Genomic DNA, 19,877 nt, shown 5'->3' with positions numbered 1-19,877 from the left:
TTTTGGAGCCCCCCAAAATAAAGTCTGATACTGTTTGCACTGTTTCCCCATCTATTTCCCATGAAGTGATGGGACCAGATGCCATGATCTTTGTTTTCTGAATGTTGAGCTTTAAGCCAACTTTTTCACTCTCCTCTTTCACTTTCATCAAGAGGCTCTTTAGTTCCTCTTCACTTTCTGCCATAAGAGTGGTGTCATCTGCATATATGAGGTTAGTGATATTTCTCCTGGCAATCTTGATTCCAGCTTGTGTTTCTTCCAGTCCAGTGTTTCTCATGATGTACTCTGCATAGAAGTTAAATAAGCAGGGTGACAATATACAGCCTTGACGTACTCCTTTTCCTATTTGGAACCAGTCTGTTGTTCCATGTCCAGTTCTAGCTGTTGCTTCCTGCATACAGATTTCTCAAGAGGCAGGTAAGGTGGTCTGGTATTCCCATCTTTCAGAATTTTCCATGGTTTATTGTGATCCACACAGTCAAAAGCTTTGGCATATTCAATAAAGCAGAAATAGATGTTTTTCTGGAACTCTCTTGCTTTTTTGATGATCCAGTGGATGTTGGCAATTTGATCTCTGGTTCCTCTGCCTTTTCTAAAACCAGCTTGAACATCAGGAAGTTCACGGTTCAAGTATTGCTGAAGCCTGACTTGGAGAATTTTGAGTATTACTTTACTAGCATGTGAGATGAGTGCAATTGTGTGGTAGTTTGAGCATTCTTTGGCATTGCCTTTCTTTGGAATTGAAATGCAAACTGACCTTTTCCAGTCCTTTGGCCACTGCTGAGTTTTCCAGACTTGCTGACATATTGAGTGCAGCACTTTGACAGCATCGTCTTTCAGGATTTGAAATAGCTCCACTGGAATTCCATCACTTCTTTATTGAGTACTAATTAAAGTCTCCTTTGTTTCACTTAGGTTTCTGATAGTTGTGAAGAAGCAAAAGACCTGTTGTGCAAGAACGATATGCTGCAGGATGAAATTGCCATGCTAAGACTGGAGATAGATGCAGTGAAACATCAGCACCAGGAAAAGGAAAAGAAATATTTTGATGACATTGAAATTTTAAAAGGAAAGAATGATGATCTTCAAAAGGCAATAAAACTGAATGAGGAAATGTCAACAAAGACTATATCCCAGTATGTTAAGTCAGCTTAACGCTCCAACAGCTGAGAATACAATGCTAAACTCTAAGCTGGAGAATGAAAAAGAAAGCAAACGAAGACTGGAAATGGAAGTGGAATCCTACCGTTCTAGACTGGCTGCTGCTTCACACGATCATCATCAATGTCAAACATCAGAAAGAGACCTGGAACTTGCGTTCCAGAGAGCAAGAGATGAGTGGTTACACTTGCAGGACAAAATGAAGACCGAGGTGGCTAACCTGAAAGATAACAACGAGATGCTTCCCCAGCAACTTTCTAGAGCGGAAAAGTAAGTTCAATAACCTAGAAATTAAGCTGCATCACACGAGAGATTCTCTCAGAGGAAAGATTTTGATGTTAGAACGTGTCCAGAGAGACCTAAGCCAAACAGCGTGTCAAAAGCAGGAAACTGAACACATGTATCAGAACGAACAAGGCAAAGTGAATAAATATATTGGAAAGCAGGAGTCCTTAGAGGAGAGATTATCTCAGCTCCAGAGTGAAAACATGTTGCTCCGACAGCAACTGGACGATGCGCAAAACAGAGCTGACAGTAAAGAGAAAACGATCATTAGCATCCAAGACCAGTTTCAACAGATCGTGAAAAAACTTCAGGCCGAACGTGAGAAACAAGTTCTGATGCTAGAGGAAAGAAACAAGGAGTTAATCAAGGAGTGTAAGCATTTAAAAGAGAGAATGTGTCAGTACGAAAATGAGAAAGCAGAAAGAGAAGTAAGTACCCAGAAGAAGAAATTCTCATACTTCCTGAAAGAAAGTTCACAGTGATTCTTGATTCTGGCTAAATGTTGAATCTAGTTGAACATAAAAAATACATAGGCTGTGAATCTGTGGTCTCTAAACCAGCCTAAAAGTACACCTTGTATCCAGCAAATAAAAATTAGAGCCAAGAGATGCTTTACTTTGAGTAGAGCATCGTATTGCTTATGAAATGTTAAGAGATTCAGTTCTAAATTATTAATATAGATAGTGTTAGTAATTTACTCTTTTACTATTAGGATAAGAATTTTAATCTTTATGTTACCACATTTCAGTATCATGATGAAGCAGAGAAGTGAAATGCTCAAACCTAAAATGAATATTTCAAAATTAATTTTCAGTTACATGGATTACCTTGACAGTCAATTCCAGGTTTCCCAGATGCTGTATTTTATTTTATTTTTTTTAACTTTTAATTTTTACTTTATTTTACTTTATAATACTGTATTGGTTTTGCCATACATTGACATGAATCCACCACGGGTGTACATGGTTCATGTATTTTATATATTGTACTTTGGCTTCAGTAGCTTGTCATACCTTTTTGTCATATTTGTTGGTATAATTTTAATTTTATTTATATTAATTTGGGAAAATTTCAGCCTTGAATCATTTTTTCTTATGACCTCTCAGTGCTTTAAAGGCATCTATTTGTCATTGAATCATAATTTGGGACTCGAATGGTGAGCTTTAGCCAAAGTATTACTGATTTAATCTTCCCGCTGCTATTTATGTTATTTACTTAGAGCATTTTTACAAACAATTTGCTCGTAATTCTCGTTTTAAGGATCAATTAGTATCATCTGAATACAAGTTTGTCCACTAAAAATGAAGGATGACAGGATTCGTGAGCAGCAGGAATAGAGTGAGTCAGGGAGAAGGTCGTAGGGGCTGCAGTCTGGAGGCAGGTGGAGGCCAGGATATCAAGGTTCCTTGAAGGCCATGGAGCAACCTCATTTTTAAAATTTCATTTTTCTTTTATATTGGAATATGGTTGATTTACAATTTTGTGTTAGTTTCAGATGTACAGGAAATTGATTCAGTTATTCCTACACATATATCCATTGTTTTTCAGTTCCTTTTCCCAGCTAGGTGACTACAGAATATTGAGTAGAGTTCCCTGTGCTCTCCAGTAGGTCCTTATGGTTAGCCAAGGGCAAAGTTGGGGAAGAGGGATAAATTAGGAGTTTGGGATTAATATAGACATACTACTAGATATAAAATAGATAAGCAACAAGGGAATGGACTCATTCTTCTGCTGAGGTAGGAATCTATTGGAAAGATCTGAGCACTGGTTGGAATATGTGAAGATCTCTGAGTTAATGAAAGCTTCTAATAAAAAAAGGAAAGGAAAATGTTTCCACAGTGTGGAATTTTCCATCACTTTTCCCACCTACACACTCATTTCTTTCTGGATGTGAGGTGGTGAAGCTCTGCACATTTATTGGGAGGGGCAGGGCATGGACAGTGGGGCCACATCCTTTGAGTAACTTAATATCAGGAAGGCTGGAGGGTGGCCCCTTCTGTAGTTGTAACCAAACTCAGTGAGGAGGAAAAAGAAAGTGAGTTGCTGTCTGTGGTGATAATTTTCAAAGTACCTATGTTGGAGTTATCTATTATTAACATAATATAATAGTAAAGTGATTTGATAAACTCAGTGACAGAGCATCTTATTAGGCAGTTGTGAGATAACTTCAACAAGAACTGGCTGATACCCTCAAAAAGCAGTCTATGTCATAGGCGTCACTGGAGGTTGTCACGTTATCGTGCCAACTTAGAAGCTGAGGCACAGGATTTAAAGAAGTTATGTCAACTCACAAGTCGGGTATGTATGAAAGTGAATATGTTGACTGTTTATATGTAGGATAAAGTGTTTTAGGACACTCGTTTTCATGGACAGCTTTCTTTTGTATTTTCATTGCAAGTAATATACTACAATTTTATTATCTTTTTAATGCACTCATTTCTAAAACTTGACTTTCATTCTGCCATCTGCATTATATATTTTTTTCTTACATTATTTACCCTTAGAGAAGTTAAGAATTGTGCAGCATTCTTCACAGAAGTTGAGAGACTATTTCTTTGAAACAATACATTTTTTGTGTGTGATACCTGTATTGCCATGATAAGGCAGTCAGTCAGTCAGTTCAGTTCAGTCGACTCATTGGAAAAGATGGTAAGGCAAGCCAGATAAAATCAGAGGATGTTTAATGGAATGTTTCAGGAAATTATCTTTTCTCATCTTTACTTGTGTCAATGACTGTAGAGTTATATATATATTTATTTCATAGATTTCAGAATAATTTGTGCAGAAAGGTATTATACAAACTAGTTGAAGATTTTAGATATAAAAGCCTGGAGGTACTCAGATGGTTTATAGTATGTACATTCAAAATAGAGAATAAGAAGATTATTTAGACCCTGCCATTAGATTTTTTAAAAAAGCTATTGAAATATAATTCATGTATCATATAATTCACCCACTGAAAATGTGTAGTTCACTATTTCTTAGTGTAGAAAGGTGTCACCTGTGACCAATTTTAGAGCCTTTCCATCACCCCAAAAAGGAAACCCTGCATCCCTTAGCCGCCCCGCATGGCCCCCCATCTCCCTCAGCCCCAGGCAAACACCAGTGTAGTATCTGTCTTGGGCTTTCATATAAATGGAATCACACAGTGTGTGCTCCTTTGTGATGAGCTTTTCTCATTTGATGTCATGTTTTTTATTTTCATCCATATTATGGAACATTATCATTTCTTCTATTTCTGTCAACTGTCAAACAATAAACAGTATGTGGCTAAGCCATTTATCCATTCACCAGTTGATGAAGCTTTGGGCTGTTTCCACTTTGGGTCTATTAATAATGCTGCTGTGAACACTGATTTACAAGTTTCTGTGTGGACACACTTTTCTTTTCCTGTGGTTGGATTTTATCCTCAGAGTTAACTGGCTGATTTCACCTTTTCTTGGCCTTTGCTCAGACTGTCCTTTCAGTGTTCACAGTTTTGTTTTCTCTTGGGTAGTCCTCCATTTATTCAGACCTGGTGCCCAGTCTCTTCTCATCCATGGAGCTTTCCTGATTGTCCAGTTCTCATTGAGCCTTTTCTCTTCAGCCTTTCTCATCTAGTCTGTGAAGAATATTTTAGCCCTTAATTTTATATTGTTGTCTTTTTTTTTCATGAGGGAGAATCTTATCTAAGTATACATTGGTTTAACAGGGAATATTTATTGATATGCACAATACTTGTCTGCATAAACAGAAAATATTTTAGCTTAACAATTGTTAGGATACAACTAACTACTTTTTACCATACCAATAATTTCTTCTTGGAGATACTGGTATAGTAAAACTTTTATTAAGAAACTAAATTCTATTAGTCTAATAGAATAGAATTGTTCAATTAAATGCTCATTTTTTTCCCTGACTCTGGAATAAAAATGTAAATTTTCCTTCCTTCATTATGCAGCCAGAAGTGGGATTTATGGATTTCTAGCCTTTCACCAAATGTGAGGTTCTGGAGTTGGCTTCTCTGATACCCATAGCTTGTAACCTTAATTTTCTCATCTGAGTACTTGCTAGACATTAACAGTTCCTGGGAATGAATTGATTCAGAACTTTGATTTAGCAGTAGGGTAATATTTCCATGGCAGTGACTTCACCCTTCCTCTGATGGTCATGTTAAGTTCTGTACCACGCCATCCAGGAGGTGCTCTTTGCATATTAACCCATGGTCATTGTCCACTGAGTAGTACAGAGAGGAAGTAAGTTACAAATTATTATAAGTGGAGAACACTGCTAGTTGGTTAGTGGAGTCAGTGAACATTTTTGAAGTACTGGATGTATATGTTCTGGGCCTCGTGCTCACCCTTACTGCCACTTGTAATGGTATGGAGAGGGATTTCAGTGTGACTTGTGTTGAAAATGACTTTTGTTGGCATGACATCTGCCTGATATATCAAACTGTTTTGCAGATAAAATACAGCGACCATAATAACACCAATTACAAACAGTTCTTATTCTATGCCACTTCCTCTTTTAAATAGTTTATGTATGTGGTTAGTCACTCAGTCATGTCCAATTCTTTGTGACCTCATGAACAGTAGCACACCAGGCTCCTCTGTCCATGGGATTCTCCAGACAAGAATACTGGAGCAGGTTTCCTTCTGGCAATACTGGAGCCATTTCCTTCTCTTACGTACATTATGTAAACTCCGCAATATAATCTTCCAAACATCCCACTGAGGTTGATGCTACCATTATCTCTATTTTATGGATGGAGAAACTGAGATACAGAAAGGTTAAGTGATTTGCTCTGGGACACGCAGCTCAGAACTGATGGAACTGTGACAGAGGCCCACGCATTCTGGCTCCTGTGTAGCTACTGCCTCTCACACTAGGTTGTCACTAGCAGCTGTGTTAGCTCTCATAACTACTGGAAGATCTGTGGTCATTTACATATGTGGACATTTAAAGTGATGGCAGATGTGGAGCCTGGATTAAAAAAAAATTTTTTTGTTTACCATAAGGTAGTTTTCTGTCTTTCCGCATTTGAGTAGTTTATAAATTTGTGTGTTTATTTGAGAAAATCTGATTTAAAACATGGATGATGTTGTGTTTGAGTGCTGGGAGAGAGGTCAGTAACCTGCAGAGGGCAGACAGGAGATATTTTCACTTTGTGCACTGTAAGGTGTCTGTTGTAACAACTCATCTCTGCTGCATGGCAGGAAAGTAGCTGTTAACAGTATGCAGACAAAAGAGACAAAAACCAATGATGGCAGGTTTACTAGGTTATTAGTAGTTAAAACAGTTGATTTTTCTTTTCTTTCTTTTTTTTTTGTTGCAAGAAGCACAGGATTAACTTACAGAGGCTGTGAGATGTGCTGGAAAACACAGGATCACGTCAAAAAGTACGATTTAAAGCAGCATTGAAAATAAATATAAAGCAGATAAACAGTATAATATAAGAATAGATCAATAGTAATAATAAACACATTATCATGAAGCTGTGTAACATTTCACCTTTGAGCTGTTTTGAGATGCATAATCCCCCCCCATTATTTCCATATTTTGCACATTATCCACAGGTGAAAAGTGAAAGTTTTAATCGCTCAGTCATGTCTGACTCTTAGCAACCCGTGGACTCTAGCCATCCAGGCTCCTTTGTCCATGGAATTCTCCAGGCAAGAATCCTGGAGTGGGTTTCCATTCCCTTCTCCAGGGGATCTTCCTGACTCAGGGATCGAACCTGGGTCTCCTGTGTTGCCAGCAGATTCTTTACCATCTGAGCCACCAGGGAAGGTGATTAGTCACAAATAGAAAAACAGTACAATTGCCAAATCATCTACTTTTCAAAATTCTAAGAACCTATGTAATTAAACCTGCAGATGTTTGTTCAAAAACAGTGTGATATGTTAAAAATCTATGTGTGAAAGAACGCCGTGACAGTCCAAGGGTTAAAACTATGCCTTCCAAGGCAGAGGGCGTGGGTTTGATCCCTGGTTGTGGAGCTAGGACCCCACGTGCCTCACAGCCAGAAGAGCAAAACATAAAACAGAAGCAATATTGCAGTCAGTTCAATAACGACTTTAAAAATGGTCTACGTCAAAAAAAATCTTTAAAAAAAAACCTATGTGTGAAAATAATTATTTTAAAATCTGCATTTTAGGCTTGAAATGGAAAATGCTGAGTTACAAACTACAGTGAAAAAGCAAGCGGGCAAAAATGAACAGCTTCAGAAAAACCTGTCAAGTACAAGATCAGTAAGTCAACCTCTTAATTTCTGTCATACTGAGAAAGGATTTTAATATTTTTTTTTGCTAATAATATATAAGAATATTTTGGACAATGTAAAAAGTTTCATTGATTAGCTTATTGTATTTTTATTGGTACTTCTTGCTACTAGTACTGTGATTCCTCTATAGAAGAAGTCGACTGCATTCATAAAATTAATGATTTATATAGTAAGATTTTAATTAAAAAAATTGTGGCAGTCCAAAAGCAATATTTTATATAGACCACATTTTGTTTGTTCATTCATCTGTCAATGAAATTCCACCTTCTGACTATTGCTTTGAACACTGGTACACAAACATCTATTTGAGTCCAGAAATTTGAGTAATGATTTGATTGAGAATTTTGAGTTTCTTTTGTAATCCAGATCTTTCTGTGAGATTTTTGAGAATGAATCATTTTAAATATTGTAGTTTGTTCTCTTTATTAAGAATGAATACTATGTCTGTATAGAACCATTTTTCTGAACGAATGTATTTTTCATTTGTTGGATTTTTTTTTTTAAGAAATGGGGGTTGCATGGGAATTTTTCAAAGATTATTTTAGTAAGGTGTGACTTAACAAAACCTGGAATATCTTGAACCATTGATGAAGATGATTTTAGAGCATCTCTAGAAAGTAAAATGTAAATATAGGCAATCTTTAAAAAAACTTTCATTTACATTTAGTATTTTATGTGTAAAAGTTTCTATTTTTAACAAATAAATGTTGGCAATTTAAATTCCAGAAAAATGATGAAATGAAAAATCATTTTAAGTTGTTTTAAGAAAAGTCATCATTTTGAAATCTGTTATTGGCATCAAATCAGGTTTAAAAACTGTGTTTACTATAAATTCATGTTAACTTGTGAACCCATGAGAAATAATATTCTTAAGAAAGAATAAGTCTCTCCAGGTGTTTAAAAATAATTTTCTTAAATTGTTTTTTTTCTAAGTCTGAGGATAAAAAGGAACAATTAAATACATTGAATTAAAACAATCTCTGGAAAATAGCTTGGACCAAGAAAAGAAGAAAAACAGTGAGTTAGAAAAAGAGATTACTGGGTAAGATTTTAATATTTCTGATAATCTCAACTATTAATAAAAGTATAATTTTATTTTATTTAAAACCTTAGACACAAATTCATTTTCATAATAAAACACATTATCTTATTTCAAAGTTTACTGTGGAAAGTCAGCACAATCTGAAATGGTTTTGAGTGAAGCAGTGTTGTACTTATCTGTAATGATTTCTAAAACAGTAACAACCGTGACTCTGCATATAGTAATGTCACTCTCTTTCTTATCATCTATGCTGAACTTTTACTTCTGCAAAGTATCTTTGTTCTTTTTGGTAATCCTGCCTTTTAACTGTGTTTCTTCCCTTCATCATTCAAGTAATTTATTATCTAAAAACCTACCTGTGTTATTGTTGAACAACAGTAAAAAGTATCTTGATCTAGCCTATATTTTCTTTTTGCCCCCGAATTTTAGTTATAAAATGTACATACAAAAATCTATGTGTAACCTAAAGAATAATAAAATTAGTGACCATGTTTTGATCAGTAAGATAAAAAACTGCTTCTTTTTTTTTTTTTTTATGCTGAGTACAGTTAACCCTCATCATCTACAGATTCAGCCAACCCAAGACCAGAAGTATTCAGGGAAAAAAATTTGACAAGTTCCAAAAAGCAAAACTTGGATTGGTCTCAAGCTGGCAACTATTCCCATAGTGTTTATACTGTATTTATAACTATTTACAAAGTGTTTACATTATATTAGATAATGTAAGTGATCTAGGGATGACTGAAAGTATAGGGAAGATGTGCTTAGGGAGATTTGAGCATCAATGGATTTTGTATCCACGGAGTATTGGGGGATTTTTGAACCAATCCTCTGTGGATGCCAAGTGATGATTATACAAAGGGTTCTTCTCTGATTCTTATAAATATTTTTCTCTTTAATTTTCTCTACATTGCCTTGCATTTTGTTAACAATGTGCTGGGGAAGATTTCTACATCTCTTAAAACAGTCTTGAAGAGACTGGTACACTCTCTCTCTCTCTTCTGATTTCCTTTCTTCTAAAACTCTCAGCCTGGGTTTTTTCCTGCTTAACTCAGGCACCAAAGATTTTTCTTTTTTTTCAATTTTAAGTGAGAATCTTGTTTTTTTTTTTTTTTAATCTATTTTCTTTTCTTTTTGTAGAACCTGTGGTCAGTAGGAACAAACGTGTCTTGTGTCTTTTCAAAAAACATTCATATATCATATCTCTTCATCTTTAGCTTGAATACTGACCTCTGGTTTATAACTAATATTTAATAATAAATAAATATTTCATACTAGCATGCTAAAAATTGACTTTAACTTATTTATAAGAACTCATATATTACATATATCACACACAGTCTATTTAAATGTGATAAAATTTGTTTTCATAATATTTACCTAAGATTAGAATTTAGTTATTATGCTTTCAAGGAATATTAAATTTGAACAATGACAAAGGATTCTAACTTATAGATTTGTTTGTTTTATCTGATAGAACATATTTTTGTTTAATTATTAAATATCTGCTCTTAAAGAACTTACTCATTGTATACATTCCATCGCCTTCTCCACTACAGATTTAAGAAACTCTTAAAAATGACAAGAAGGAAGTTAAATGAATATGAAAATGGAGAGCTTAGTTTCCACTGAGATTTAAAAACCAGTCAAACTGAAATGGATATTCAAATTAATATGTAAAACATAAGGTAATTTTTAATCAGCTTTAGAACCCCCAAATCACTTAATTTGGGAAAATATAAATCATTCCGTGCTTTGAGCAGTGAAACACAGATTGGCCTATTAATTTTTTAGATTGGACACCAGTAAAAAAGACAGCTTTTCCATATACCATTTTTAGATAAAAAGGGCACACTCTTGACTCTCTCTGTCTTGAACCCTGGCTGGTGATCTGAAGCTGAGCAGCATAGCATTAATGACCCCAAAGCATCCATTGTTTTTGGTGACAGGTTTGTTGAAATCTAATGAACATACCATGCAGTTAATTCATTTAAACTGTACAGTTCAGTAACTTTATTGTGTTTAAAGAGTTATACAGGCATTACCAAGTTAGAACATTTTCATCACCCTCCAAAGAAATCACCCTGTGCCAGTTTTCCCTTCCTGGTCTTCCCAGCCTGAGGGAACCATGACTCCACTCCCTGACTGTGGAGATGTCCCTTTTCTGGACATTTCGTGTCAGTGGAATCACACAATATGGGATCCTTTGTGACTGCCCTCTTTCATTCAGCATAATATTTTCAAGGTACAGCTAACATGTATCAGTATTTCCTTGCTTTTTTTTTTGCTCAAAAATGTTCTGTTGTATGGACATACCACATTTTATTTATCCATTCATCATCTGATGGACCTTTGGGGTTGTTTCTACTTTTTGGCTAATGTCAGTAATGTTGCTGTGAACATTTATGTCTAAGTTTTGGTGTGAACATATTTTTTCCCTTCTTTTGGAATACTGTTATGAATAGAATTGCTGTATTACACAGCAACTCTGCTTAACCTTTTGAGGACCTGCCATACTGTTTTTCAGCATGGCTGCATCATTTTATATTTTTATCCAAAGTATGTAAAACATTCTCATTTCTATACATTCCTGTCAACACTAGTCATTACCTGTCTGTGAGTATAGCCATCCTAGCAAGTATGAAGTGGCATCTCGTGGTGTTTTATTTCTCTCTCTGAGGAGAGGACAATGAAGATTGAGTTCTAGATTAGTAACTACTCAAAGCTACCCATCTCTTTTAGAATTTCAGTAAATTGAGATGAGGCCAAAAGTCTGATTTTGGTAGTTATTTCTTATAGTTCAAATAATAGGTCTCATTGCTTACTAATCTTCATTGTTTTCAAACTTGAGCAGAAATTCTAAAGAGTCACACCTGCCTATTTGTAAGAAATTGTAATTGAAGGGCACCTTGAAAAAAACTTCTTCCTGAATAGTTCTTAAGTCTTTCTTCTAGTTATTTGCTTCTTCTCATCAACATTGTCATTAAAAATTTCACCCTTTATTATATTCCACTTTATAGGAGATCAGTTTCTACCTGCATTTAAGTTATGCTCTTATTTTCTTTTTCAAAAATCCATTTTTCTGTTTCTTCCTAATCAGCTTTGAGTTTAGTGGCTTCAATAAACAACATTGGTTTCGTTCAAAATCTACACTTAGGAAAAGGTGGCCAGGATGGCTGGCTTCTCGTCCCCTCGGCTTCAGGTGGGGCAGCTCGAGGGCTGGGGGCTGGAATCGGGTGAAGGTGTGTTCATTCCCATGTCTGGTAGTTGGTATCTGTGGTTGGCTGGACTTTGGTGATGGCAGACGAGTGAAACACCTACCCTGAACACCTAGGCTTTCTTTGCAGCCTGGGCTTACTCGCAACATGGAGCCTGGTTCCCAGGTTGAGAGCCAGGCAGAAGCTCTGCCACCTTGTCTAACCTTGCTTTGCAATTCACACAGCATCGCTTTCATCATCTTCTGTTCAATAGGAGCAAGTCAGTTATACTTGGCCTATATTCTACCTTTTTTACGGAATAAAGATTTTAAAACTAATGGGTACATTTAAAAACTAGCACAATTACTCACTGGCCACAATTTTTTCATATTCCTTCCAATGGAAAATACCCTTTCCCCTACTCATTCCCTCACAAGTCTCAGTTGTTAAGTGTCAGGCCCAGGCTCAAGCCGAGGTCTTACCATCTTCATCAGGTACAGATGGCACATGGGGATGGGTGTGATTTCTGGGTGTGATTTCTAGAGTGTGACCCTGTGAGCACAACCCTCTCAGTACTAAGACTTGAGAACTAAAGGGGCAAGTTATCTGCCACCCACACCCCCACCATTCTGCTGAATGACTAGACTCTCCCATCCAGAAATGGGAAACGGGAGGCACCATAGTCCATGGCACCTCGAGGTCCAGTTTGGTGCTGCCAGCTCTTTGATGAGGACTTGGTCCTGCCCATAGGAGTGCTTCTCCTTTGCTCTACCCTCTGAGCTCTGTGTGCTGTCCTTTTCAAAAGAAATGACCTCTGTCTGTAGCTGAGTCATGTTTCTTAAGCCAGCTTCCTCTTTATTGAACTTCTAAGAAAATCCCAAAGGCCTGTTCTCATTTGTATGTCTTGGTCTCTGTTAGGCCAAGCACTGTTTTTTGCTGCCAAGTTTATCTTTAAAGCTTTTAGTGTCCTGTGAATTGGATTGGGCTTCACGTCATTGGAGAGGCTACCCTCACAAATCTTTTTTGAGAGAAGCTCTGCACCTTGGGCTTCTTGTGAAGCTTTGTAGGATGATGCCTTTAAAATTCTTATGCCCTTAAGATCTTTAAAGGAATTTGAGGCACCACCTTAAGTCTTTCCAAGATCTTAATGAAGGCTTTTACAGTCTACAGGCTTCACCTTTAGACCATGTTTTCCTGGCAGCACCCTAGATTTGATCTTAGCCCAGAAGCTGTTTCTCTCTTTTAGCATCATGTGACCACTGGACATGTGGAGATGCTGTAAAGGAGATAACAGATATTGAACCCAAATATAATTGGGCCTGGTTCCTTTATATTTAATAGTCCCCTCCCCTTTTTTTTGATAGCTTCTCCCTCTCATTGATGTTACTTTCGGCTGGTTCGTAGCAAGAGTCTCCTTTCCACTGTGTTTCAGTGTCATTTTCTTCTCTTGCCTAGAAGCTGTCACCAGCAGACCCTTTAACGGGCATCAGGATTCAGTTTACAATGTCATGAAGCCCTTTGGGTTTTCATTTCTTTCTCTGCATCCATTCAGACCTCACCTACCTCCAGGTTGAAAGGCATTCTCACATCTTTTAGTTCTTTTCTATGAAGAAAGCTGAGCGCCGAAGAATTGATGCTTTTGAACTGTGGTGTTGGAGAAGACTCTTGAGAGTCCCTTGGACTACAAGGAGATCCAACCAGTCCATTCTAAAGGAGATCAGCCCCGGGTGTTCTTTGGAAGAAATGATGCTAAAGCTAAAACTCCAGTACTTTGGCCACCTCATACGAAGAGTTTACTCATTGGAAAAGTCTCTGATGCTGGGATAGACTGGGTGCAGGAGGAAAAGGGGACGACAGAGGATGAGATGGCTGGATGGCATCACCAACTCGATGGGTGTGAGTTTGAGTGAACTCCGGGAGTTGGTGATGGACAGGGAGGCCTGGGGTGCTGCAGTTCATGCAAAGAGTTGGACATGACTGAGCGACTGAACTGAACTGAACTGAACTGAATGGCATTTTTAATAACAGTATCTGTGCCAGGTATTTATTGCCAGCAAATTGTATAATAAACCACGTCAAAGCCTAGTGGCTCAAGGCAGCATTTACTTTGTTCACAAATTTGTGTTGGGGCAAGGCTCAGTGAGTGAGGCCAGCATGTTTCTTTTCCAGTCGGCATCAGCTGGGATGTCGTGAAGGTGGGGACTAGAGTCATCTGAAGATTAGTTCATGCACATATCTGGCAGTTGGAGTGGGCTTTTGGATGTGACATTAGTTGGGGGGGCGGTCAGTGGGGGCACTGACAAGGTGCTCAGTATGTGGTCTGGGCTTCTTCGCAGCATAGTGATTAATGCTAAGGGTGGGCTTTCCTACAGTGCAAAAGTCAGTTTCCCCAGACTCTGTCCAGTAGAAATCAGTTACTGAGGCCAGCACATATTTAAGGGGAGGGAATTTCAGAGAAAAGTGTCAAAGAATTTGTAGACAGTTTCAATACCACCACCTCCACTCACCTCGACTTACCGAGTAATCATTCTGTCTAAAGGAAAATTCTTTGCAACTCGGTGTCACTGAAATTCCCCTCAAAATTTGTTTGTTATTTTGTTTGGTATGGTCTGTTTTGTGAAAGGTAACAAATGATTACAAAAATGAGGCTTTTTTTTTGTTGTTGTTCAGAAAAATGTATAGGTCATCTCACTAAGCTATTAGGAGATGGGATTTCTTTAACGTTTTTAATCATTTTTCTTTGGAATACAGTTCAAATTAGCAAAAGCTATTCACAGTTCAGAAAAAGACTTATGGGGTTAGAATCCATATTTGTAAGATTTATCAATGGAGTCTTATTTTCACAATCTTCTTTTGGGAAGCGTTTATTAACTCAGCCCTAGATAACTGAATACAGTATCCCTCAAACTTCTTTAACACATGGGGCATTAAGATGGGGGGAAGGAGTAATAGACATTCTGCTAAGAGGTTACTTGTAGTCATTTTATGGAGAAAAAATAGAAAAGAGTGTAAAATCAAGTGCAAATGTTGTGTGACAAAGATGATGATGGTGAAGAATATGTTTTGTGACTCTTGGTGGTTTGAACTTCTTTCTTGATTTTCTGAGTAATCCCTGGTCCTACATTCTACAATACAGATACCATTGTATCTATTTGATCCTCAGTTTGAGTTAGGCTGTGCTCAGTCCACTTGCCTCATTACCAAACAGTATTATTTTATTCTTGCAGATTGATGATCTTACAGCAGAGCTGGAAACCACATCTTCAAAATGTCTGCACCTGGATGCAAAAAATCATGTTCTTCGAGAGGAGTTATTATCTATGAAAGGAATGCAAAAGAAGTGTGAAAAACTAGAGAAGAATAAAAAGAAGTTGGAGCAAGAAGCAGTAAACCTCAGAAGTCATATAGAAATGAATATGATAGAACGCAGTCAAGTAGAGCAGTATAAATGGGAGACTGAAGAAAGGGCGAGACAGGATCTCGTAGAGAAATTAAAGGAAGTCAACCTATTTTGCAGGTTAATTTGTTCATCTGTCATGTGCTTGAGTTCACCTCATTGTAAATTACGTTTTGGATCTAAACAGCTTATGTGTTTCCTCTACTTCCCTTAGAGCAGTTGGTTTGGTAGTTTTCTGGAAAGAAGAGGCCATTTGTTTCTCCCTTTAAATATTTCCGTTTCCATCACAGTTATTACCAAATTGACCTATCAGAATGATTCTCACTAGAGAATCGTTTTATTTATAAGACCATTTGGTATAAAACAAGACTACTAGGAGGAAAAGAAAATACTGTGGTTTAGAACTGGTACCATCCTCTTGAATTATTAAGTTGTCTTGTTCAATTTTTGAAATTTTAAGTTGATCCTCTTGTTCTTTGAATTATCAGGTTATATAAGCACCACTATAACAATAATTCCACTTTAATTTTATAATTCACATTTAATTCACTTCACATTGACAATAATTGTTTTAAACTTCTGCTCTCTCTCTCTCTCTCTTTTTTTAACCTTTAAAATTGCTTTCTGAATCACTGACTCAAAACTAAAGGGAGCAAATATCATTTTCCAGGTTAATGATTATCTTAAAAATGTTATCTTTTAAAATTTGCCTTAGATACAAGCAGCATCTCAGGAGAACTTAGAGCAGTTACAAGAGAAGGGTAATGCTTCCATAAGAAGTCAGATGGAACTCAGAATTAAAGACTTGGAATCTGAACTCTCCAAGGTGAATACTTTGCAAGAGGATTCTCATAAAGCAGAGTTGGAAAAATATAAGCAACTCTGCCTAGTAGAACTAGAAGTTAGAAAGTGATTGGAAGGTAAACTAGACAAGTAAGTCAAAACATAAAATCACAGAAAGTAAATTTAGTTCGTCAATTTGTCTCTAAAGCCTAATTTTTATAGAGCGCTGTTCATGAGATTAGTAGGAAGTGAAAGCTAACTAGATGGTCACTGCTAGAGGGCGCCCTAAGACAAACTATTAATACTTCATCCTTTTAAGTTTTACCACAGAATCAGAAATGACTGAAGTGACTTAGCAGCAGTAGCACACTGTATAAAGGCATGCTTGTGAAATTGGGGGCAATTACCACAGGGGTGAAAGGCAGGATAATTCACAGATGGCAAGAAATAGTATGGTGACCTGACTGAGGCAGGGTGTCAAGGATGGAAAGGGCAGATCCCACCTCCAGTGCCTAGTCCAGGTTTGCCCACTGTCTGAAAGCAGAACACTCCTACGAAGCCTTTCATAAGCCAAAGCAGCATACAGCAAAGAAGCAGGTACCCGAGGGCACGTTCTGCTAGTTGAAGCCTAAAGTGAATATGCATAAGTGAAGCACAGGTGTTCCCAGATAGGGTTCAGGGTTGTGGTGACTTGACACTGAGATGTGGGGTGTGGCTTCCAGGGAAGGAGCTCAGTGGGGCCAGTCTCCCTGCTTGGGGAGCGTGATGCCTCTCACTGTAAAACATACACTGAACCTTTTTATATGAAGTCAAAAAGTCTCTTCAAAAAAAAATTTTTTTTTCTAAAACAGATGCTGACTTAGGCCTTTCCTAGAAGTGAAGTAACATAAAGTGAATTTTGGAATAGCAGGGGATGCTTGTAATTGTTCCTGGGACTGGTTTAGCTCTTTTCAATCACCCATTGACTTTCTTGTCCTCCTCTCTAGATTGTGACTCTAGATGACTCCTCAGAGCCAAAAGCTTAATTTCTCTGAGGTCATTAGTGAAACCTGTATACAAGGGTGGTGAAAGCAAATGCTTGAAAGTGGCTTTGCGGGATGCAGTGTTTCTTCATCCCTGAACTGTTTCCTGGAGGCAGGTGTGTCCCAGAGGACAGCAGGTTTCACTGTGAGGCCACCTCCCTTTCTCTCTGATGCCCTTTCTCTCCTCTCCCAATTGTGACTTGTTACTTGAGGAGCCCTAGATACGTCTACTTCTTTAGAGCAAGGTTACAACTATCATTGTTTACACGAGGTCTGCTCTGTGTTTTCAGTGTTCAAACAGTTTAATGGGAATTCCATTTACTATATGGCAGCTTTAAAAATGCAAATCATTAAGCTGGTGTTTTCCATCTTCCCCAGGACTCATGAGAAGCTGGCAGTGATCAGCACTAAACTTGAGGTGGAGAAAGAGCAGAACAAATCTTTACTCAGCACTCTTAGCACGAGGTCAGTCCTGGAGCCCTCTTGTGTTGGAAATTTCAATAATCCTTTAGTGCCCAATGGAAATCTTACTCCAAGAGCAAACATAGGGTTTCCTACCTCAATTCCATACCCTTTGAATAACAGCATGGAGACTTACTTGACCAAGGTTAGTTCTATTATCTTTTTTCCACTGGGTTTCAGATTTCTGATACGAATGATCCTTGTTTTTAATTTGGTGAACTTCTGAGTTGTTTATTTGACTTAATGCACACTAAGTAAAAGTCATAATTAGCTGTGCTAATAAAGGAGACAGAAATTTTATGATTCTTTTGTCCCAAAGTTCTTGATTTTTAGAGATACTTACTAAATTATTAAATTTCTTGAAAAGCTGTGTTTAAATTCTACTTTAGAAATGAAATCTTATTGCCTAGTATCCAAAAGTATTCTTTCAGATGTTTCACTTCCTTTCTAATTGATTTCAGTTGGCAATGGTTCATAATCATTTCCAAGCTCTGCTGTACCCAACGAAGTTTTTCTACCTCTAAGCATAAGTGAATCACTGGCATCTAAACACTAACCACATATGGATGCTTTTCGTTTAAAGGAAGCCTAAATAAATCTTTTTTATGAATTAAATAAACTTATAATACTAAATTAAAACATTAATTTCTAGTTTTAGCATAACATTTTTGTCATTTTCTTACATGAATTTTGTCATTTCTTACAAAAATGACATTTTTGTCATTTTCTTTAATTGCTATTTTACCTATAGCATTTTAATTTAAAATTTAAAAAGACAATCTTGCTGAGCATTTGTAGAATATTTCTAGATATGTAGTTAATTCAAACATTTAAATATTATAAATGAAGCTCACTTTATTTGTATCTTGACATCACCTGGATAAATGGTATCTAAGATAGCAGTGATGGGGAGTCTTGAAATTGCAACCAGTTTTTACTGTTCAATCATTGTGATTAAAATATCCATTTCAGTCTGTGCACACAGGTTTATGGTTTTAATGGTGTTTTCCTGATGTTTGTGATGGACGGAAAAGTAGCCCTTGTTAAATGCAGTCTCAACCTGTTTTCTCATTTGATTTCTTGCCACCGTAGGAGAGCAATTAAGGTTTCTTTCACAGCACTGCATCTACATTGGGTCTTAGTACTTGAGAGCTGTGAACCTGGAGGACATGCTTTAGTTGTGCAGTCACAGCGGGCCTCCGAACACTTCATCCCAAGTCAGACACTTGCCTACACAGGCCTAAAAGGAGGAAGCAAATGCTTGACCCCCGTCCCAGATACAGGCTGCCTACTGCACACCCAAGATCATAGTGCTGTAGGCGCATACATCTTTTCAAAGTAGAGATTTGGAACCAAGCAAGCACTCTCCCAAAACTCAGCCATTAGGTAAATCTCCTCACCTCTCATAAGGAGGGTAGGAGTACAAGTCCTCACTTTGAAACTTTTCTCCTTCAAGTTCCCTGTCGTGTTTTTTTTTTAATTAAATTTATGCTTTATAAATTAACTGTATCACCTGACTGTGACTTATAGGAGTTTGACAATAATTTATTCTTGTTCTTGCCTTTAAAACATGATTTAGTTAGAAAGCGACTATGTCATGTCATGCCACAAATATTATTGAAGTATGTGAGAAGGTTTTACATATTCATTTTCTCTGCATTATAGTTAAAAATCTATGTGTTTTTTCTTAATCTGAGGAAGCAGCTGGCATAGGAATCTGGACTCAGTAAGAAAGTCATTGGCTCTCTTACTTCTTTTGTAGAATTATGAACTTTGCCTAAATCATGACTCTCATATCTTAAAAAAAGTTTTTTTTTCCAAAGTAAAAACCTTTCTTAAAAAACAAAACAAACTTTTGTGTGGAATCATATTATATAAAACGGAGACAAGTATAAAGCCTTTTAGCCAAAGGAGTGGCCAGAAGTCCTGTGTTTTTGTTTAAACTTTGGAAAAGTTTAAAGAAAACTGCAGATGTATTCTCCTTAATAACATTCAGCTCAAACTACTGCCTCCATTTGAGCAGGATCCTCACCTAGAAATCAAAATAAAGGTGTATTTAGGGAAGGAGCTGTTAGGGGGAAAAGATAGTAATCTTGTGGGTCATTCCTGGGGTCATGGGTCATTCTCTAATTCTTTGAAATTATGTGTACTCAATAGACTGATATTTATTGTACTTTTTACCAGATTAACGTTCCATATATAGGTTCTCTGTTATTTATAAGCAGAATAAGTTGGAATGCATTTTGTTTTATTTATGTGATTA

This window comes from Ovis canadensis, chromosome 13 (assembly GCF_042477335.2).
Source record: "Ovis canadensis isolate MfBH-ARS-UI-01 breed Bighorn chromosome 13, ARS-UI_OviCan_v2, whole genome shotgun sequence".
NCBI classification, from domain to species: domain Eukaryota; kingdom Metazoa; phylum Chordata; class Mammalia; order Artiodactyla; family Bovidae; genus Ovis; species Ovis canadensis.
This window is presented reverse-complemented; position numbering follows the sequence as displayed.